Genomic DNA, 24,103 nt, shown 5'->3' with positions numbered 1-24,103 from the left:
AAAAGGCACAGGTGAACAGCCAGAAACTGAAAATTTAGAGTTTGGGTTGGTCCGGAAGTTTAAAGGCATCATTATGAACTGTTTATGTTGTCAATTTAATTAACAAGTAAGTTAAGCTCCTATTTAAAAATGACTTGGTAAGATTACAAGTCAAATTACAAAAAGGTTGAGAAAATATTCAATAGCTAACTATAACTAACAGGATAGGCCTGGTCTCTTACATCTTTTACCAGATAAGTGCCCTGGATCTCCGAACCAAGCAATCTGCGTGCCAGGGGGCGTGTCGACGTGCCAGGGGGCGTGTCGACGTGCTAGGGGGGCGTCGATAGTCCAAGGAACATAGGCGTGAAGGGGTTAATGCCGGAATTGGGGGGTGGGGCGAACGGGGACGAAGAGGATTGTGGGATATCCGTTGTACGTCGCCCCATGGGCGCCTGGGATATATCCAGTGCGCGTCTCTATTATTACCGACCCTAAATGGGGGCCAGAGGCGGGTTGGGGTCTAGCCAGTGCCGCCGCAGCTGCTCTCCGAGGCCGCAAGACAGGGGCCATCGGCCGCGGTCCACGGCGGAGAGAGAGGATGAGGCGGAGGTTTGTAGCACTTGTTTTGAGCTGAAGGCGTAGGCACGTCCTGCCTCCAGCTGCGCAGGAACAGGGGAACGGAAGTGAGAGGGGGTAAGAACTAGGGGAAACTGACAGACAGACGGACCGGTCGGCGAGAATTGATGACGTCAATGTCGCAAGTGGGTGTGTAATCATGTCGTGAAGGTACTGAGATGTATGACTCTTCTGGGTAGTGTTTGGGCGTGGGAGAGGTTGGGAACACATGAGTGGAGAGTAAAGTCAGCAGGGTGAAAACGTGTTGTCAGCTAGGCACCAGAACGTACAATCCTACCTATACGGGATGATTTTATTGGAGTGATTTTATTGGGCCCTTGGTTTCAGATTCTGCTTTTGATGGGCTGGCTGGGTACTGCACTAGAAGCTCTGTATGAGGAAAGGAATTAACCGTTATCCTCGACACTTACTAGACTGTTTTGCACTACTGACTTTTGGTTGGTTTATCACAAAGCAATGGTAACCGAAACAGAGGTAGAAATTTTGGTTAACATAAAAGGAATGGAATTAAAGGAGCAAGGAAGGCAAGTAGTTATTAGAAGAAAAAACAGACTAATGACATAGCATTTAGTTTTGCTGCTGCTGCTGCTGCTGGGCTCTTTGATCCCAGAAACCCCAGAGTGGGGTTTCAATCTATCTGTATTGTTGTAGTATGAATAGTTCTTTTCTTTTTATTGCTGATTAATAGTCCATTTAATGAGTATACCACAACAGGTCCATTCACCTTTTGATGGACATTTGATTGTTTTCTTAACTGAACATCTTGCTAAAACTAGCCGAAGTATGTGGGAATTTTCTCTAAGGAAACAAGTAGTAATATTAATTAACACCGGCAAACTAATCAATGAATAACAAGATTTACTATTATAGTTGCCTATAGTAACAATCCTTTGAGAAAATTCCACTAATCATTTTTCAGTCAGTTATCTTGAATTATTTATTTAAAAAATAACTTCTATTTTGCTGTGGTTATATGAAGGCTTGCCTCAGTATACCTTATTTGAGGTGTTTACATAAAACACTTTGATGGTGTTAGTGTTGAAACTGTGAAGACTGCTAGCTCTTTAATCTTCCTTGGTAACTGTACTTAGTAACCAGAAGGTAAGGGACGTTTGCTCTCCTCTCATTGTATGAAGTTGGAGGAAAACATAGTATTATTTCCAATGACATGTATAGAAATTTTATTTTTTTAATCTGGCAGAATTTGGTTCACTTTTAAAGCCTCCATATGTGTCTATATTTTACACACATGGGTAGTTCTTGCTGAGTAACTCATTCTACCTCAAGGTTAGAATAGAAGTCCTAGGACTATTGTTGGAATTCTGTAATTGGTGAGTACTCAAAGACAGTGGTTATAAATGTTGAGTACAACGACCAGCTGACCTTCTGGTCATGGGCCAAGTACAGAATGTCTCAGTCTCTTGTTTCATTGTAAAAATTCACGTGAATTGGGTGTTTGGATCTTTCGAATGTGTTCCAGCCACACTGAACTCCCCCATAGGAACCTTGATCATCCTTCTACTGCTGATTCTGCTTATTCCCTCTATACATTCTTCCTTGAAAAGTATTTCTGTCCATTCACACATACCCCAATCTTTTGCAACACTCAAGGCCCAAAGTCAGTGCCACTTGTTTGGAAACCTAGATCGCCTGTTCTCCTCTGCATCATCTTTCCCTGTTGTAAATAGGTTTTCGTGTACAAGGATGATAATGACAGGGACCTTAGGGAGTGTGGTATTGTTTACTTATCACAGGTTCTTATCTCATGCATTATATTGATGCATGAAAGGAGAAACACAAAGCCAGAACCCCCCAGCTTTTTCTGTGCTTGTGTTTTTCCACTGCTCTCTTATACCACTTGTCTCTCCCTGGTAGCAATTCTGAGGACTGTGAGGCAGCTCCCACTGAACTCTTGTTTAGTGTTCTGATAAAAGAAAAATGTGATGTGCTGGGCACAAAAATATCTTCATTTTATGTAAAAACCTTCTTGGGAAAGTTAGTATTTCTTTAAAATACAAAGGAAAAAAAGCAGAGCTCATTACTAATTTCTGCCTTTTATTGGCCTTGCTGTGGGCCTAACAACGGGACAATGTGGCTGGGGTCTAGGGTTGCCCAAGAGTTCCTGCTCTCTCGGTGAAGCTGACCCCAGGTAATGGAAGCCATAGGTGTGACTGAAAACAAGAAATGAGATGGATAAAGCCACATACCCTTTAGCCCCTGTACTCACTGACCTGTGGTCATCATCCTGGTAACTCCGACCTCAAAACTCACTAAGGAAATCCCCTGCCTCCCTCCCCCTACCTGAATTCTCCCCCCTTTGGCATAGTAGTCTTTTGTCTCTTTGCCTTTGCTTATTGTGTTATGAAAAAGATACCTTTTCCTTGACTTTATTCTAATGTTTCTTCTCCTGATTCCCACCCCCAGGGCCAAAGTGACTTGAACAAATGTATATAGGAAAAGTGTCTCCTTGTCTGTGGTGCCTGAAGGTACAGTTTCTAAGATTTCAACTCTGGGGTGGAGGGACTGAGAACAGAAAACCCACTTTGGCCTCAGTGTAGTCCTAAATCACATGACTTATAAGAACCTCTCCATCCGAGGAGTTAAGGGAGCATGCCCAGATGGAGAGTGCAGACTCTGGAGCAAGACTGCCTGTGTTGCAATCTGGGCTCCACACCCTGTAGGCCTTGATGACCCTGCACAAGTTTCTGCCAACTCAAATCTGCTGTTGAGCCCCTCTAGTAAATGTTTGATGTATTTTTCAACTCCATAATTTTTGTTTGGTTCTTTTAAATAATTTCTGTCTCTTTATTGATATTCTCTATTTGGTGAAGCATCCTTCTCATACTTTAAATCTTTACACATGGTTTGCTTTAATTAGTTCTTTGAGCATATTTATAATAGGTTATTTGAAGCCTTTGTCTAGTAAGTCTAATGTCTCAGCTTCTACAGGGACAGTTTTGACTGTCAAAAAATCAATACTGACTGGTTTTCCTGTGTTTGGGCCATTCTTTCTTTTTCTCTTTTTTGTGTGTCTCATAATTCGTTGTTTTAAAGTGGACATTTTCAATAATGTGGAAACTCGAAATCACATTCACACTGCCAGGGTTTGTTGCTGTTTTTATTATTGCTATTTGTTTATTGTCTTCCCTGGACTAATTCTGTAAAGTGTGTGTTTCCTATTGCGTGTAGCCACTGAAGTCTTGCCCAGTTACATCACTAAGCTTGTAGCTTAGTTGTCAGCTGATAATTGGTCAGAGGTTTCCTAAAATGTCTTGAACCAATAACCCTCCCACCTTTTGCATAGGGGCTCTGTGTGTATTGTGGTACACTGTCAGTGCTCTGGTAAGCAGTTCACAATTCTGCCTTAGCCTTCACTTCCTGTTTTTACAGACTTTCAAGGTTAGCCAGTGGTGAGAGATGAGCACCTTGTCACGTTATTCCATGTATTACAGCCTTCCACATGTGTCTACTTTTAGATCCTCAGAAGTGTATCGTAGCTTTTCAAAGACCTTTTTGGACATCTCATTCCCCAGATCTTCCTTAAAGCTTTTTGGCCAGTCTCTTGTTTTCCCTAACAGGTATTGTGGCCTAGACAGCTGTGATGTTAAACACTTGCCACTAATTGTGTTTGGTAAATACCCTGTAGATAGGGCTTTTCCCATTATCTCATTTTTCCTTTTGAGTTGTGTCAAATAACTCCAGGCCATGCCAAGGGATTTTTTTCAGGGAGCTGACAGACAGATCAAATAGTGGCAGTGCTCTAGGGATGGGAGTTTTTGAGGAGCTCCAAGCTGCTCTGCCCTTTCTCGTGACTGTTAAGCAGCTGGTTTTCATCATTTACTGTGGGTACAAGGCTGCTGGTTTTCAAGGCTACCATTTTTCAAGGATACCATTGAGCAGGAGAGAGGGTGATGGGAATAGGAAAGTTAAAAGTCCCCAAAGATCAGTGTTCTTAGCAAGATTCAGTGGTTTTCTTGAATAAATGCTTCTTGGACTGTCTGCAAGCTTTTAGATCATTTCCAAAGTTCTGAAAACATTGATTTTTAACACCTTTTGCCAGTGTTCTCGTTGTTTTGAAGGAGTGGATTTTCCTAGGTTCTTACTATACCATTCCAAAAGCCCCTACTCACATATTTTATTCTGTTTAGGGTACAGTTAGATTTCCATATGAAATAACAATTTTGGTGTATGGATATTTGGATCAGAGCATCTTAGCAGTGGGCAGGATTTGGACTAACAGTGAAAATGCTGAAGACGGCCTCTTCCTGTGTCTTCAGGACTTAAAAGACTGTCCTGAGCTGAGGCTGGGCTGTGATCATGAGTAGGCCAGTGGGTGAGAACTATGGACAGCCAGTGAGATAATGTTGTTTTTTCTTCTAGTAGGCTGTTTCCTTCTATGCTTACAAATACCTGAAAACCTTGAGATGTGTTTGAGCCAAACTTCTCCAGGGATGGGCCACCAGTTCCCCTTTACTGTTTACTATATTTCCCAGAAAGTTTATTGGACTTGGACCTTTTCTTTAGAAAGAATTTGGAAGAGAATGATATTAAAAAGAGGGAAACAAACATTTGTTGAATGAATCAATGAATAGTGGACTGGAGAGATCAAGGAAGGCTTCCTGCAGGAGGCATGGGATTTGATCTGGTTTTACGAGAATGGGTGCATGTTGGTTACTTGAAGAAAATGGGTGATAAGTAGGAAAGCAGTTAAATTTAATGGAACCAACTGAGATTACTATAATTAATTCCCCTCACTGAGCCACTGTAAGAATAAATCCCTGGGAACCCTCCTACACTGTTGATGGGAATGTAAATTGGTGCAGCCACTGTGGAGAACAGAATGGAGATTCCTTAAAAAACTAAAAATAGAGTTACAGATGATCTAGAAATCCCACTCCTGGGCATATATCTGGATAAAACTCTAATTCAAAAAGATACATGCACTCCAGTGTTCATAGCAGCACTATTTACAATAGCCAAGACATGCAAGCAACCTAAATGTCCACTGACAGATGAGTGGATAAAGAAGATGTGGTATAAATATGTATATACAGTGGACTTACTCAGCCATAAAAAAGAACGAATGCCATTTGCAGTAACATGGGTAGATCTAGATAGAGATTATATTAAGTGAAATAAGTCAGAGAAAGACAAATATATGATATTACTTATATGTGGAATCTAAAAGAATGGTACAAATGAACTTATTTACCAAACATAAATAGACTCACCAACATAGAAAACAAACTTATAGTTGCCAAAGGGGAAAGGGGGGATAAATTATGGGATTAACAGATACACACTACTTTATAGAAAATAGATAAACAAGAACCTACTGTATAGCACAGGGAACTATATTCAGTATCTTGTAATAATCTATAATGGAAAAGAATCTGAAAAAGAATATATATTTGTGTAACTGAATCACTTTGCTGTACACCTGAAACGTTGTAAATCAACTATACTTCAATAAATTTTTAAAAAGAAAGAATAAATCCTTGGGAGAAAGCCAGATACTAGGCAATGATAAAAAAATAATAATAAGGGAGGAGGCAGTATATCATAGTGGTTAAGAACTCAGGTTCTGATGTCAGATTGCTTAAATTCCAACCCCAGGTTTTCTGCTTATATGCTTTTTAGCTCTATGATTCTGGGCAATTTTCTTAACCTCTCTGGCTGTATTATCTTAATCTGTGAAATGGTAATACTTTCCTGCCTCACAGGTTTGGTGAGAAATTAAATGGGATAGTTCATCAATAGTGCAAAATACAGGACCTAGAGATTGTCATTCTAAGTGAAGTAAGCCAGAAAGAGAAAGAAAAATACCGTATACCACTCATATGTGGAATCTAAAAAAAAAAGAAGGAAAAAAGAGGACGCTAATGAACTCATCTACAAAACAGAAACAGATTCGCAGACATAGTGAACAATCTTATGGTTACCGGAGGAAAGGGAGTGGGAAGGGATAAATTTAGGAGGTTGAGATTTGCAAATGTTAGCAATTGTATATAAAAATAGATTTTAAAAATTCTTCTGTATAGCACAGGGAACTATATTCAATATCTTGTAATAACCTTTAGTGAAAAATAATATGAAAAAGAATATATGTATGTGCATGACTGGGACATTGTGATGTACACCAGAAACTGACACATTGTAGCTGACTATACGTCAATTAAAACAAATAGTTCAAATTACAATGCCTTGTACAGAGTGAGTGCACACCAAAACGCAGCCATATATTTTTTCTGCCGGTTTTCTTGAGATATAATTGATGTACAGCACTGTATAACTTTAAGGTGTACAGTACAGTGATTTGATTTACAGACATCATGAAGTGATTATCACAATAAGTTTAGTGAATATGCATTATCTCATATAGGGACAGAACAAGAAATGGAAAAAGATTCTTTTATTTGTGATGAGAACTTTTAGGATTTACTCTCTTAATGACTTTGGTATATAACATACAGCAGTGTTAAGTATATTTATCATGTTGTACATTACATCCCTAAGGCAGCCATATTTTTAATCTATGAGTCCAGCCATGAATCCAGATACCAAGTGTACAAAGCTAGAAACCGTGTAGGTATGATCAGAATTGAAATTGTTTTTGAATGCTTCCTGCAGTTGCTTTGTTTATTTCTGTTCAGTTCACCTTTAGATTTTGGTAACATCTTCTTGAAAATGCTAGCATCATGTTAGGAAGAATCATATGGAGTGTTTTTTGTTTATGTTTGAGACAGAACATTAAAGGGAGAGTACTCACTTTGGGGGCAGAGGGTGCAGGGCTGCAATGAGGCAGGGATCCCACAGAGAGAATCCTCCAGACCTAGGTGAGATTCAGAGGGGTGGAGCCAAGTTCTGGATCAGCTTAACCTCCTGCTAGGAGATTCTACTACCTGAGTTTTTCTTTCTCCTTGGGTTTCAGAGGTCCACAGTTTTTATTTATTCCATCATAAAACAGGCATTGGAGTTAGTGGGGGGTTCAGTAGTATTTTTTTTTAACTAGAGCATGGGCTCTGGACCCAAGAGAGGCTGAATCTGAGCCCTGATATTCCCTAGCTCTGTGACCTTGGGCAATTTACCTAAACTAACCTTTCTGCACTTCTGCAGGATAATAATATCTATCACATAGAATTATTGTAAGAGTTAAATAAGTTAATACAGGTATATATAAAAGACTTAGACAAGTTCGTGACATATATTAAGTGCTCAACAAACTACTTTCATAGTGGGTGGGGAAGTGACTATTTTAATTCTCTGTTTACATGTTTAATTTTCTGTTTATATGCTCAATTTTTTTCGCCACTTTGTCTCCTATGCCTAATAAGTTTGTTAGGTGAATGAATGAATGCTCACTGGTAAACAATCCTAATAAAGTGAGAGATGCTACAAGAGAGCCTGAGTACAAGGCCCTTTGCAGGACATGGAGGATATGCTATGCTATGCTATGCTATGCTATGCTATGCTATGCTCAACTCTGAGCAGTTCAGGGAACGTTTGGTTGAGAGGCACTGTTCCCTTCCAGAATTTTCACAGTGCAGTCAGGAACTATGAGAACAAACTGCATCCTGGAACTAGGAGGAAAAGCAATGCTAGAGAGCCACCAGGTGGCAGTACCGCACAGGGAGTCAAACAGCAGAGGCAATGATGAGCCCTTTCCAGCCAAGGGTTCATGTTTATGTCTGACACAGTTTTCTCTCCTCTCCACAGAAATTGAAGCTGTGATTTCTTTCCCTTTGTTCTGCTGGTCTTGGAGCACTGCCATTCCTACTCAAGGCTGCTTGGGAACCATCTGGCACTCTAGCCGCTCGGTCTTTACCAAGCAGAGGAGAGAAACGATGCTGAGTTTCCAGTTCTTCAAACACTGGGCTTCTAACTCCCACATTACTGATCTATTTCTCTTGCTCTGCCCTGGATGGAATTACAAGGGTGAGTGGAGAAGTAAAACTAACATTTTTTGAGACAGCAGGCACTATATCAGAAATTTTATATAATCACGTCATTGAATTGCCACAGAATGCTAAGATTAATTTTGTCATTTATTTTATCCATCGTCTTGCTTCAGCAATTATTAACATGTGTGGCCAGTCTTGTTTCAGCTATACTCCTCACCTAACACCACTGGATTATTTTCAGGCAAATCCCAGATGATTTTTCATTTTATAATTTCATTTTTCTGTACTTTCTTATATACTTCTAAAAGATGAGGACTTTTAACACACCATAGTACCATTATAACATTAAAAACCCCAACCAACAACAATACCCTAACATTATCAAATATACACATAGAGTTCAAATTTACCTGGTTGTCTCAGTTTTTTAATTGCATTTGGTTAATTCAAATTAGGATTCAAACAAAGACTGTAGATTGAATTCATTTGATACCTGAGCTGTAGGCCATTTTACATAGAGGAAAACTGAGGATCAGAGAAGTTCATCTGTTCAGTATTCAAAAATGATTCTCTGTTGAATCAGACCTGGTACCAGATGTTGGGGAAACAAAGATTAGGAAGACCCAAGTCTCTGCTTCAAGAAACTGCATTGTATGCTCCTGTAATGCTATGTGAATATATCTATCACAGGACTTAATACATTATGTTATTAGTATGTGGTTATGCATCTGACTTCCCAGATAGGTGGCAAATCCTTAAAAGGCAGGGGCCAGTTCATGGCCAACATTGCATTCCTAATACTTAGCCTAGCCCCTGGTACATAGTAGGTATTTAACAGCTATGGAGAAAGGAATCATTTTGTCTGACTGGGCCTTGGGAACCAGTGAAGAGTTTCCAGCAGGGCAGTAGCATGATAAGTTTATCGCAGTAGGGAGGTGGTACATGTCATCATTTGGATGGGAGGCTTGACAGGCTGGAGGCAGAGAAGGGACTATTGTGGAGTTCATGCTAAAGAGGGTGAGAGCCAAACTAACGCAATGGCAATGAGTGTGGAAAGGAGATGGACTGGAGAGTTACTGAGGATGTGAATTTGGCAGTCTTGGTAACTTCTTAGTTGTAGAGAATAAAAGAAAATGGAGAGTTACAGGTTTCTGCTTTCCGTGATGGTGGTGCCACCAATTGATTCAGAGTAAAGAAGAGAAGCGAGTTTGGAGTAGAAGATGAATCCCGTTTAGGGACATGTTAAGGTTGTGTCTATGTGATCTTCAGGAGACACTCCCCATTAGGATGTGTGAGACCAGTGCCCAGGCAGGGAGGTCAGGAGTGAAGATCAGGGAATCACAGCATGTTGGTGGAGCTTGAAAGTCTGGCAGGGGATGCCATCACTCAAGAAGAAGACATGCAGTGAGACTGGGAGTGGACTAAGGAGGGAACCCCGACACTTACCAAGGGGGTGGAGAATGAGAAGCCCATGAGAAAGATGGAAAAGGAACAGCCAGGAGATTGGAAGAAAACCAGGAGAGTGTGGTGCCACAGAAACCGAGGGAGGAAAGAGTTCAGGAGGGAGGGCAAGCCAGTGGTTGGCATTCTTGAGGCAGGTAAGGAGGGGATGGTAGAAAATAGTTCAGTGCTGCGGCCAGGGTGTGGTTGGTGGTGGATAAGTGGCAGGAGGTGAGCCTAGAAAGGCCAGTTGGGCCCTCATCCAAAAGGGCCTTGGTGTTAAGACTTCATTCTGTAGATAATGGGGAGTCATCAAGAGGTTTCAAGCAGGAGTGACCTGGTCAGATCGGGGTGCTCTAGAAAGGTCAGCCTGAGGCAGCATGGAGGTTGCTGTGAAGGAATGAGGCTGAAGACAGGACTTCTTGGAGTGGAATAAAGTGGCACTTGGGCTGTCAAGGTACAGACTATCTTACAGAATGTTTAGTAGATAAAATGGGCAGGCATTGAAAACAGCTAACACTGAGCACTTATCATGTGCCAGGCACTGTTCTCAGTGCTTATGTGAATTATCTCACGCAGTTCTCACAACCAATCTGTGGGTAGGTAACATTACCCACATTTTATGCCTGAGGAAACTGAGGTACAGAGAGAAAAAGCAATCTGCTGAGGATCGCAGAGCTGGTAAATGACACAGCCTAGATCCGAGTCCAGGTGGTTGTTTCTAGCCCACTCTAACCTGTTTCACTGTATGCCGCTCTTAAACTCTAGATTGTTTTGCCTTGATCAGATCTGTTAGGATTCAGTTCAGCTGTGAGCTCTCAGCCATCCAAAATAACAGTGGATTAAACAGGAAAGAAATTCATTTCACTTTCATGTTAAACCCTGAAGGGTTGAATGGCCTATCATCGTCACAGGATGACACTTGTCCCCATAGTACAAGGTAGAGCTCCAACCATCACATCCATGCTCTAAGCAGAAAATGCTGGGTAGGAGGAAGGGAAGAAGGTTCCTCCACAGGTTCCAGCTGATGAAACCCTGAATTGTGTCTTCTGGTAAAGACTGTTTTACTCATCTGTCAGGTCACTGACTGAGGCCTGCTCTGTGGCTAAAAGCCTTAAAAATAGGAAATCTCACCTAGTTCTAATCCTATCTTTTAAGTGTACGTTCTCTTCCAGTTTCTGCCTGCTTCAGGTTGTTTGTCAATACTTTCAGGTAGTTGTTTTTTAAGGGTTTGTCTGGAGTATATCGTTGTTATATCTAAAGGGAAGGTGGGCTGGATAGAAGCTACTCAGTCATTTCCCAGAAGCCAGAACCTGCCTGATCACTGTTATATAACCTATGGCCACTGTAGCAAGAATGTTCTAGTGGGGTAGTAAGAAATTATACCGAGATTCTATCCAGATGTTCCCTCTCAGTGATGTGGCTTGATAAAGGCAGTTTTATAACCATATTAAATGTGATAAAGTTTCAGGATGACGGGTTTGGAGATATAAGAAGCTTAATAAGCCCCAACGTTGGCTTTCTCATGAGCTGAAATACCATCACTCTGGACAGGCCGAATCTCACTGCTACCAACCTGAGTGCCTCTTCCCATGAGGAGATTCACTCTAAATATTCCCTATCCTGGTATGTCCTGGCCACCTCTGCTTTAAAAAAATTATCAGAGTTTATTATAGTAAATGTAACTTCTATACAATTTATAGATCAGAATGAGAGGCCAAAACCTTTACCCAGTCCTCTGCCAGATCTACTATCTGGGATGGAGAAGAGTGGATAAATTGAAAAGCTTTTTAGCAGGTTGAATGGTCATGGATTGGTGACAAAGTATATGAGGGAGAATTAGAGGGTAGAGTTAAGGATGACTTCCAGGTTTCTGCCTTGGGCATCTGGAAGGATGGTCAGTACAAAATAGAGAATATAAGAAAGAGAGCACGTTTAAGGGGAAAGATGAATTCATCTTTGACCATGTTTGAGGTACCTGTGAGAATACATATGAGTCAGAATACATATGAGTCTGGAGGACTAGAGAGAGATATCGGATGGAGATATATATTGGGGAATCTCCAGTGGGTAAGTGATAGATGAGGCCATGGGTATAGATGATATAGCCAGATAGCATCTTCAGGGTGAGAGAAGAATTGATGACAAAGCCCAGTAGTTAAAGGGGAGAGCATAAGGAATGAGTCCCTTTAGAAAACTGAGAAACAGCCAGAAAATTCAAAGGCAGACAAGGAAATGTGGTATACAAAAGACAAGGGATGAGAATTTCACGAAGGGGTTGGTGGTCAGTAGGGTCCAGTTCAGCAGAAAAAGCAAACAAAGCAAGTACTAAGAAGCATGCATTGGATTTAACAACTAAGAGGTCTTTGCCTCAGATTGCAGTTTCAGTGGAGTGGCAGAGTGTTGCCAAAGTACAGTTTGGGGAGTGTACAGGGGTGGTAGACTTTAACACGTGTTTCCTGTTAACCGTTCCTCCCAGTAATCATACTTCTGTATAGTCCCTTAGTCTTGAATCTGGTAGGCTCTGTAAGTAGGTTTGACTGATAGAATGCAGGAAAGTGATGCTGCCTGACTTACAAGGGTAGGTCATGAGAAGCTGTGCAGCTTTTGCCTTGGTCTTTTGGAGCCCTGAGCAATCATGTACGGAGTCTGACCTCCCTGCTAGAGAGACTACGTGGAGAGATGGTGAGATGACATGGAGAGAGAGAGAAGCCCAGCTGCACCCAGCATTCCAGATACCCCTCCCAGGCGCCAGACGTGAAGGAAACCATGTTGGATCTACCAGATCAACCTCGCTACCAACTGGATACCACTGAGTGACTCCAGTAGATGTCATGTGGGGCAGAAGAATTGTCCAGTAAGCCTTGCCCAAATTTCTCACCCACCCAATCATGAGTATAATAAAATGATTATTGATTTCAGCCCCAGGTTTTGTGGGTGGTTTATTGCACAGCAATGTATAACTGGAACATTGAGCATTGAGGTAATAGAGATTGTATATGCGTGTTGTACTTCTGATAAGCTTGGAAGATGGCAGCTAGAAGGTCTCACAAGATTGTGGGAGGATTTTTTAAAAGATGGTGGAGACTTCAGAATGTTCACATGCTGATGGGGAAGGAGCTAGGAGAAAGAGGATTGAAAATGTGGAAGAGAGAGGCAATGGCTGGTACATGAGGTTTCTGAGAAGGGAAAGGATGAGATCCAAAACTCCAGGGAAAGAACTGATCTTGGCTGTAAGGGTAGTGGGGCACTTTAGCCTCTAAACTAGGAGATGTCTGCCTTCCTATGGATCTTTAAAAAGTTTTCCGATCAACTAAGCCTGAGAGAATATATGGAAGTTAGCTGGACAGTAATGGATCTCCCAAGAACTGGTTAATTGAGGTACTGTCTCTGGCTTACTCACTTAACCCAGACCGAAAAGTGACTAGAATTCACATCCTTATTTCTGTTTTTCCTCTGTTGACTAAGAGCTTATTCTGTCTACTGAGAATGTCGGAAACAGGGATAGGTGTCAGGCTTGAAGATTGTGATAAAGATTTGGAAAAGCTGTTATGAGAAATAAGAGCAGAAAGTAACTAAAGTTTTGTGGGAGGATTTCCAGGCAGTATTAGATTGAAAGCCACAAGAAAATGAGATTGCACTGATTATTATACCTGTGATATTTTTTATCAGCTCTTAGAAGCCATGACATAAGATAGAAAAAAAGTCCTTGCATGGATTCAAAGCTGATGTCTTCAGGGCAAAGTTTGATGAGAATATTGGTCAGAGAGGTTGAAGTGATTGATTATAAGATGTAGAATAAATAAGCAAGGAAGTGGGAAGCCATGCTTGGAGAAAAATGGAGGGATCGAGGAGGTCTTTATAAGGTTGAAGAGTAAGTGCAATGGGAATAGGAGTGAGAATGAGCTGGAGAGACAGAAATAGACTAAAATGCATTGTTTCAAGGATAAAGAATTCTAGGTGACCACAAAGTTCAGGGTATGACCATGGAGGAAGGTCATTGGAGACAAGATGATCAAGGGAATGAGAGGCCTGGATGTTGTATGAGTAAAAATGTGAACCTTGAAATCACTTAAGATAATGGAAAAACAGGCTTAGGAAAGAAATTAATTGAGATGCCATATCCCTTAATGAATGTAAGGGAGTGAACAGAGTTCAGAAGCTGACAAAGCAAAAAGGCTGTGATGTGTCTTACAGAGAAAATGCATGCATTAGATAAGCTTCATTCAGGTACGAGTTACAGTGATACTGGCTGTGAGTTCAATTTATTAATTTAACAATAGGGTGCATCTAGCAAAGGGAAGAGGAAACTTACTGATCTATAGGTGACACCACTCCAGAAATCGCTAAACTAACATCTGTAACATCTGTTGTGTGTGATGAAGCTATGGGAAAGATGGAAAAGTAGCTAAATTTGTGGATTCATAGGATGACAACCAAATTTTATAAAGCCTGGTAGACAACATTGTTGTGAGGCTGCGAGCCAAGGAAATTTAGTCATGTTACCCAGGGTCAGGAAAATGTTAGACCCTTCTCACTAGTGTTTTATTATAAAGAAATATTGCATATAATTATTTTAAGTAATATAAAATAAGATGTCTTTAAACAGAAATACAAGTGAAACAAGTTATATGTTGATTGGTTGATGAGACAGTGACCAGGACTTGCAGGAACCTCACCCTGTATATCCATTAGAAGCAATGACTCCACATTTGCTAATTCAGTGCTTGAGATAACTTTATTGAACATAACTACCATATATAGTGAGAATTGACGTGTGTGTGTGTGTGTGTGTGTGTTGTGGAGTATTTTAATACAAATTTCAGTCATCCGAACATTTCCTTTGTAAATATTAAGTATGTTTCTCCAGTATGTTGGTTCTCCAAGTGTGGTCTGGGGACCTTGGGGGCGCCTGACACCTGAGTTCAAAGTGTCTGGGAAATCCTCCTTTTTCCCACTACATACCTCCATAAGGTTGGATTTTCTTTATATACTTCAACCAAAATAACTAGAACTATATCACAGTGCTGAAACAAATATAAGAATCTAGCTGTCTTTTATGAAAGCAGACATGAAAGAGATTTTCAAAAATAGAAAACATTAAAAAAATTTTTTTGTTTTGAAAATATAGTTATTTTATTTTAATAAAATATGTTCTTTATGTTAACATGTAATGGGTTTATTGTTATTTTTAATGAATTAATTTTTTAGGTATTTTCAGTTCTGATTTTGAATATAGTAAATATTGATAGATCTGTAACCTACATAAGCAGAAGCTCTTTAGGGTCAAAGAAATAGTAGTAATATGTTTTTACTATGCACATGTAATTTTATTTTAAGCTATATTGTAAGAAAGCTGTCAGATGTAAAAAGAAGCACTAGTGCTAGCACTAGTCCTTTGAGCACATGTTTGTGAAACTTGCCAAAAGGAGGAGGAATTTTTAAACGACTCCAGCTATGCATGAAAAGAAACTAACACAGAGTGATTCTCGTAACTAAATTCACCAAGGCTACTTTTTGAAACTCTGGAATCCCACAGTAGCTTTTTGAAAAAAAATCCTTTTTGGTCTCACAGGGTGTTGCGAAAGTGCTGCTTAGTGGCCCACTTGCCTGTCACCAGGCTTACTCCAATGGTGGTATCTTACATAATTGTAGGAAAATATCAAGTCCAGGAAATTGGTATTGGTATAATATTGTTAACTAGACTACAGAGCTTATTCAGTTGTCATCACTTTTTACATGCATACATTTTCATGTGTGTAGCTCTATACAGTGTTATCCCATGTATGGATTTGTGTAACCACCACCACCACCGTCAAGATATAAAACTGTTCATTTATCTCAAAAGTGCTCTCCCTTGTGGTACCCCTTTATGTTTTCAGCCCCTTGCTTCATTCTGTCCTTATACCCTGGCAATGATTAATCTCTTCCTAGTCTCTCTAGTTTTGACATTTTAAGAATGTTATATAAATAGAATCCTATAATATGTAACCTTTTGGGATTGACTTTTTTTTTTACTAAATGAAATGCCTTTGAGGTCTAGCCTAGCTGCTGTGTATATCAATAGTTTGTTCCTATTTATTGCTGAGTAGTGTTCAACTGGATGGATGTACCAGAATTTGTTTATTCAATCACTAATTGAAGGACATTTGGATTATTTCCTGCTTTGCCATTATGAATTAAGCTGCTGTGAATATTCATGTACAGGTTGTTGTGTGAACACGTTTTCATTTCTCTGGGATAAATGCCCGAAAGTGTACTTGTAGGGTCATATGATAAATGCCTGTTTTGTTTTATAAGAAACTACCAGAATGATTTCCAGAGCCTTATTGTTTTACATTCCCAGCAACATTGTGTGAAACATCCTATTTTCCACACCTTTGCCAACATTTGGTATTGCTATTTTATATTTACCCATTCTAATGGGTGTATAAGGGTAGCTTACTGTGGTTTTAATTTTCATTCCCCTAATGGCTAATGATGTTGAATATCTTTTTGTGTGTTACTTTGCCATCTGTGTATCTTCTTTGGTGAGATTCTGTTCATGTCTTTTGCTCATTCTCTAATTGGATCATTTGTTTTTTACTATTGAGGTCATCTGAGAATTCTTTATACATTCTAGATACCAATCCTTTGTTGGATATGTGGTTTGCATATATTATCTCCCAGTCTGTAGCTTGTCTTTTCATCTTCTTACAGCACAAGAATTTTTAATTTTGGTCAAGTCCGATTAATAATGTTTTTTTCTTTTATGGATGTCATTTTTTTTGGTGTCCAGTCTGAGAAATTTCAACAAGATTGAGGTCCCAAAGATTTTTCTCTTATGTTTTCTGCTAAAAGTTTCATAGTTTTACATTTTATATGTAAGACCATGATTCATTTTCAGTTAATTTTTGTATCTGGTTTGAGGTTCAAGTTGAAGTTCATTTTTTTTACCTGTAGATCTTCAATTGTTCAAGCACCATTTTTTGAAAAAGCTGTTCTTCTATTGAATTTTTTACACGTTTGTCAAAAATCAGTTGGGTATATTTGTGTTGGTCTATTTCTGGGTTCTTTATTTGGTTTCCACTGATCCGTGTCTCTCATTCCTCTAATAACACACTTTCTCAGTTTACTGTAGCTGTATAATATGTCTGATGAATAAAGTGATTCTCCCCAGTTTATTCTTCATTTTCAAAATTGTTTTAGCTATCATAGTTACTTTGCTTTTCCTTACAAATTTTAGAATAAGCTTGTATGTATCTGAAAATTCTTGCTGGGATTGTGATACTAATTGTTTTAAACCTAGAGATCACTGTGGAGAGAATTGACATCTTTACTATTTTGAGGCTTCCAGTCAGTGAACACTGCATGTCTCTCCATTCTTTTAGATCTTTGCTTGCTTGCTTTCGTCAGTTTGACAGGAAGAGGTACACCTACGAAGGGAGAGGACTGGTAGAATTTCAGTGGCTTTATCTTGCTCTGTGAACTCCGAACCCTTAATTGCCTCCTTTGTGGTGACAGCTCTCTCATAAGTTCATTGTGAAGATTTAAGGAGACACTACAGATCTGAGTCCTGCCTCTGACATGTTTATTTTCCTCCTTATTTTTCCTCTTTTTAGTTTTTGGGCCTCTTAAGTCCTGTCTGTGAACCCACATGCAAAATAATGGAACTGACTTCCACGGGGTTGTTGTGAGGAAATGACGTGAGAGAATTCAAGTGAAGCACCAAGGAGGCTGCCTGGCACAGAGGAGGGGCATTATAAGCAGTGGCTGTATCAGTATCACTATGTGAATGTATGGAGGTAAAACTGTAATTTCTTCCTTTCACTGAGAGAAACTGGTGATAGAAATCAGGGATCTAGTCCAAAGACCTGCCAGCACAAGGCAGGTAGCAGGATCTTGCTGAAGGTTCGGGAGAGTGGAGGAAATTCATCCTCACACAGCAGACAACGTGAAAGAGAACCTCAGAGCCAAGTGCCTGCTATGACCCAGCTTTTATAGAAAAAGAACTGGAACATATATGTTTATGTAAAAGCAGATCTGGAAGAACATATACCAGTCTGGACTGTGGGGAGATGGGGTAACTTTCACTTTATCTTTTACTTTGTTCCTTTCTGTGTTTGAAAGCTGTTTCATTTTAATTGAGCATATACTACACTAAACAATGTTAAAATGATTTTTAAAAGGCCAACCAATAAAAAAATAACCAATCAGTAAATTACACTAAAAAATCTCAAGGCAGTTTCACTCAAACTTCTCTTCCATTCAGCCTCCTGCCTGGCCCTTAGGTTCCCTCATCTCCTTAGCTTAGCAGCTCCCATCCTCCAGAGTTCCTTCTGCAGTTATCCTTGTACAGAGAAGTTTTGCTGCTATCTTCCTGTAGACCCAGGCCATCTCATCCAAGTCCAGAGAGCCTCACTCACCTCCCTAAGCACACAAGCGTAAAGCATTCTCGCAGGTGTGTTCCTAAGCAAAGACAGTTCCTGTTCTGACAAGAATTATTTGGTTAGCTCTGAAAGGATTTTTATTCTCTCTGCCTTCGCATGGGCAAAGTAACCTAAGGCTATGGAGTTTAATGGAATTCCCTGTGAAGAGGCTGAGGGAGGGCTTAGATAATCCACCTACAATCCTGTTTGGAAAATTTGGAAAGAAGCGTTTGATGCAGTTATGATGGCATTCTGTGGCATGGCAGTTAAAATGCACCAGGCCCTCTTAGAAATTTCCCAGATGTGCACACATTTCATTCTCACCACAACCCTATGAGGGACTTCCTGTTATGACTCCAGTTTACCAAGGAGGAAGCTGAAGCACAGTGAAGTTCACTACCATGCATAAGTTGTAAGGGAAGGAGCAAGGGTTTCAAGAATGCCCAAATCATGTCCCTCCTCTCTTTATCCAACTGCCCAACCCCTCCGTAGGCAACCTACCTGGCTGCTTTTATACAAAATGCAGTATTGGAATCAGGAGATCACTGCTTTAAGAGCTCAGTCAGTGCTAACTCCCAAAAGCCAGAGTGAAGAACCTGGTTTATTTGGTACAGTGTAGCAAAATGTCCAGCTTGAAACTAAATTTCTGATTACCTTCTTCTTCATCCATGTTATTAAGGGTAGTTATGTCCTTATAAAAGGAAGATTTAGGGTAGCTAAACAAAGAAGGGGGTGATGTAGTCTCATTCTACAAAATGCAAGTGAGATCAACCTTTTTTCAGTGGAGTACTTCAAGACGTGGTATTTAGTAAGTGTCAAGGTTGCTGATAGGGACTGTAGAGCCAGAAGTTTACAGAAGCCTGTGACCATCTTGAGGCTAAATTCTGCCCTTGGTCTTCAGCCAGCGAAGTGCCTGCATCTGCTGGAAGTGGATAAGAAAACATGTAGAACTGAATGATGATGAAAAATCTGATTTTCAGCCAAGCTTGTGGAATACACCACAAACAGTACTAGAAAGCAAATTTAAAGGCAAAGTGTGTATATTTAAAGTGAAAGACTGGAAATATGTGCAGCAAATCTCCAATATAATTTAGGTAAGGTAGAAGGGAGGATCTAATAAAGATAAGAGTAGAAATCATTGAAGTAGAAAACAAATAGAAAAGTCAGAGAAACCAAAAGTAAATTTGTCCAAAAGACTAGTAGATGAACCTCTGGAAAAACTGACTCAGAATAAAGAGAAATGCACAAACAAGAATAAAAAGAATGTATTCTAAATGCCACTGAATTATACACTTGAAATGGTAAATTTTGTTATATGAATTTTTCCCCAATAAAAAAATATTTGGAATGGAAAAGAGGAGAGTAACTATGGATAGGATACAGATGAATAATACCATTTGATATGATGTTTAGTAATTGCTTTAAAATATGCCATTAAAAATTATAGGGAATTACAGATGAAGATATGCAAATGTTAATTCTTGAAGCTGGCTGATGGGAACACGAGGGTTCACTATACCATTCTCTATCCCTTTGTATGTGTTTGAAAAGTTCCATTAAAAAAGTTAAAATGCAACTCCCTAAATCATTTGAAAACATAGGTAATTTGATGATTTCTTAGAGTTGAATAAATATGGCATATTAAAGTCTATAGTAGCTCTGAGTTAAAAGAGCATTACAGGCACATGAAGAAATGAGGAAGGACCCTGAATGTGAGCCAGTGCTACCAAAGTAGGTCATAGAATGGGCCACCTATCGCCCCCTGCTCCTGTGAAACATAGTCCTTCATTCAGCAGCTCTGCTTCTAGGAATTTCTCCTCTGGAAGTATTGGTTACATGTGCAAACCACAAGCATGTAGACCCCAGACTGGTTGGAACCAGAAGTTTAATGATTAAGCTCCCCTAAACATCATGCTGTTACCTCACCACCAACCAGTCAAAAGAAAGTCCGTGAGCTGCAGCCCTCACCTGAAATGTCTTTAAACCCTGAAAGCCACTGGGGAGTTTAGGTCTTTTGAGCGTGAGCTGCCCAGTCTCCTTGCCTGGTGCCCTGCAATAAACACTGTACTTTCCTTCACCACAGCCCAGTGTCAGGAGATTGACTTTTCTGTGCAGAGGGCAAGCAGACTCAAGTTCCATTTGGTATCAGTAGTTCTGTTTATATAACGTTTGAAAACAGAACAACAGTGTTGGGGATTCATATTTGAGTGGCAACGCTCTAAAGAAAAGCAAGAAAGTAATACCTATAACTATCATGAGAGTGGTTTCCTTTAGGGAAGAGGAGAGAGGCTGTGATTGCACAGGGGCTCACAGGGATTTCAGGAGTTCTGGCCATGCTCTCTTTCTTGATCTTTGTAGTAGTTTGCTTTTATGACAATTTTTTTCTCTTCCTTCTCTTAAAAATTTTTTCTTTTAAAAAATATTTCTAAATAAAAAAAATTTTTAATTGAAGTATAGTCAATTACAATATGCCCATTTCTGGTGTACAGCATAATGTCTCATAGGTACAGTCATGCATATATATATATACACATATATACATACATTCATTTTCATATTCTATTTTATTAAAGGTAATTACAAGGTATTGAATCTAGTTCCCTGTGCTACACAGAAGAAACTTGTTTTTTTAATCTATTTTTATATATAGTGGTTAACCTTTATAATTTGTTAGGCTGTATACTTATATTTTATGCTTTTTCTGTTATTTTGCCCTCAGTAAGAATGTTTTAGAACCTGAAGATAATATTAGGATCTATCTCAGGGTTAACTGTGATAATGAAATGAAACCATGTTGAGCTCTTAGAATATGCCTGGTACTTTGAAAGACCTTAATAAATGTTAGCTATCTACAATAAAAGTTTGCTGTTATGTTTTTCATATTTGTTGCCTATATTTCTCAGCTTGTTGTTTGTCTTTTATTTCTGTTAATGCTGTCTTTTGAGTTATTGGTCTTGAAGGAGGATTAATAAAATGGCCTCCCTTCGGCTAACGGATTGCTTATTATGTTTGCCCTTAAAACAGTCAGCTGACCTGACTGACCAGTTGCTACTCACAGTTCCAGGCCCATTGTTAAAACTAAAGCTATTGATCTTACTGTTTATACTTTATTCCAGGAATCGAAACCTATAATCATGCTTGGTCTCTGAGTCGATTTCCAGGGAGAAGGTCACAGAACTGTAACCTTACAAAGTAGGCTAAATACCAAAAAGACCACACCTTGAGTGCTTACGGGATAAAGAAAAAGTGACAACAGCTAGCCTCTATAGAATTGGTCGCCTGGAGGCATCATGATGCCCGTCTAAGTCTTCTGATGAGAAAATGATTCTGTTGATTGTTATCGATGTTTTATTGTTTGAGCTGTGACTGTATAACCACCCTGCCCCATCCCCAAGGTGGGTTCACAGTTTTGAAGGCACTAGCCTGCTGTGAGTCCCCTTTGCCCAGCAAAGTAATGAAGCTGTCTCTTTTTTTCTAAGCTCCAAGCCCCCGTCTATGAGTTATTTGGCTCGTCAGGGAAGGGGACCAATCTTTCGGCAACAGCCTTTCCTTTATAATTTCTTTCATCATTCTTAACCATAGAAAGTCTTCTCCAGTACAGAGATTTAATAAATATTTTATTTTCTTTGCAGTTTTAAAAGGAGTTGCTTTTGATCATTTGATTCTTTTTCTTCATTTCATAACAACATATTTAAAAATTAGTACACACTTGGATAAAATTTACATTTATTTCTCAAATTGACGGGGAATTCATATGTAATGTCATGGGAGAAAATAAACTGATCTTTTCTCCAATCAGGTAATGAAGTCCCCCCTAGCACCACTATTTAACAATTCATCTCTTCCCCACTGAATTCTGCTGCTTTCTCCTTTTGCATATGTTAAATTCACAAGCATTTGCACCTAAAGCATAGAAATGGAATGTGATAATGCAGCTGAAGGAGGGGGAGGGGATGGTTGCCAGGCAGCTGCAACCTGGAGGGACAGAAAATGTAGAAAAGCCTTTTTTCTGTCAAAGAAGTGTTCCTTAAAGATTCCATCCTTGTATGTGACACACAAGCCGCCTGCGCTTCTGACCCTCGACTAATCACTTCATGTGCGGAGACGTCAGTCTCCTCACGCGACACGTGCGGATAGCTACAGCACCTGCGTCACAGGGTGCGGGGCACAAGAGCTAACTGCAGTAAGGAGCACAAGCTTTGGAGTCAGTCGGCCAGGTGTCTCTTCCCTGGCTCCACCACTGACTAGCTTCATGACCCTATGTCGTTACCTAACTTTCCAACCTGTTTCCTCATCTGAATATGTGACAATTAATAGTAATGAAATTAATATTAATAGTAAATTAGAAATAGAAAGAGTAATAGCTATCTTCTGAGGTTGCTTCTGGGAATTAAAGAGCTATACTGGACTTTAAGGGCTTACTTAGCATGAGGGTGCCTGACGCATAATAAGCTTTCAATGAATCACATTTGTGGTGATTTTAATCTTTCTATCACTATTATGATGGAACAATGAGGAAGAGAAAAAAATTCAGGAAAGGAGACTAAGAACTAGGCACCAAAAAAGATCTCAGAGGGGGAAACTAAGAGACAGGGGTGTCATGGAAACCAAGGGAAGATCGTATCTAGAAGGAGGGAGATAATGCAAAGGAAGGTCATTCAAAGGCTAGTTTCTCCTGCAAAATACCCATTTCATCTCTTAGCGACTAATGAGACTGGAGGCAGAGAGGAAGGAAGAAAACCCATCACCTTCAATAAAGGCTATTAGATGCAAAAGTATCTAAAAGCATTCTTTCGCCTATTTCCCTCAATCTGATCTGAATTCCCAGGTCTCCCACGTCTTCCAAATAGGGAAAATACATATTTCCTGAATAAAGGAAAAGCCAGTCTCACACAAACTAAAATAAACTATCAGGTTCGCGTCATTTTGGTGAAATAAAAATCTAGACAATTTCAAGTTTATACAACAGAGCTGAGGCTGGGGAGGGAAGAAAAAGGGATGAATTACGGGTTTTCAAAGCAGTGGTCTGTGAACCCCCAAGCTAACTCCAGTGAAAAGGAGGGTGGTGTATTTAAGAGAAAAATTGAGAAAAGAGAGCAGAAAGAGGAATGGTATTCTTTGGAGTTTTTTGACGGGGAGGTAATTAGGTGTATATATATATATATATATATAATGGAGGTACTGCGGATTGAACCCGGGACCTCGTGCACACTAAGCACATGCTCTACCATTGAGCTATACTCTCCCCCCCAGGAATGATATTCTAAGATATTAATAATAAGAATGATAATCTAAGATAATGAATGATCCCCTCCAAGTGTAGATTTAGAGAAGGGTATAGTGGACTAAAGTATTATAAACCTACAAGAGTCAGGGAATGGGGGGCCTGAGTGGAGCTACCTCCTTCCTGGAGGGGAGAGATCCCCTGTGACTCTGGAGAGATAGAGGTGGCTGCCATGGGCCAGAAAGTGCCCCAGAGGGATGCCAGGAGTGGGCCTCACAAGCCTTTGCCCCTGGCCAGCTCTCAGCTGAAGGGTCCAAGGCAGAGGAGCCCTCCCAGCCGCCTTCTGGCCCTGAGGGTTAAGGAGGTGAGATTAAAAGCACCCGTGGACTGCTGGGGGTCGAGGAGGAGTGACGGCAGAGCACAGGAGGCTGAGCCTCCACCCCCTCCACCTGCAGACACTGTGGCTGGAGGGCGTGCGTGGGTTGTGAGGTCAGACTGTGATGGAGCAGGAG

General features: G+C 40.0%; 1 long non-coding RNA gene across 1 annotated transcript; it reads left to right on the top strand.

The window, feature by feature from the left end:
- The first annotated feature begins 423 nt into the window (after positions 1–423).
- On the top strand, positions 424–21,886 carry LOC107034783 (uncharacterized). Its single transcript, XR_012067503.1, has 3 exons — positions 424–768; positions 8,335–8,553; positions 17,561–21,886. It is a non-coding gene; the product is annotated as an uncharacterized lncRNA (long non-coding RNA).
- Positions 21,887–24,103: the final 2,217 nt, after the last annotated feature.

The sequence above is a fragment of the Vicugna pacos genome, chromosome X (genome assembly GCF_048564905.1).
Source record: "Vicugna pacos chromosome X, VicPac4, whole genome shotgun sequence".
Classification (NCBI taxonomy): domain Eukaryota; kingdom Metazoa; phylum Chordata; class Mammalia; order Artiodactyla; family Camelidae; genus Vicugna; species Vicugna pacos.
Note: the sequence above shows the minus strand (reverse complement) of the source record. Positions and strands in the feature narration are given on the sequence as shown.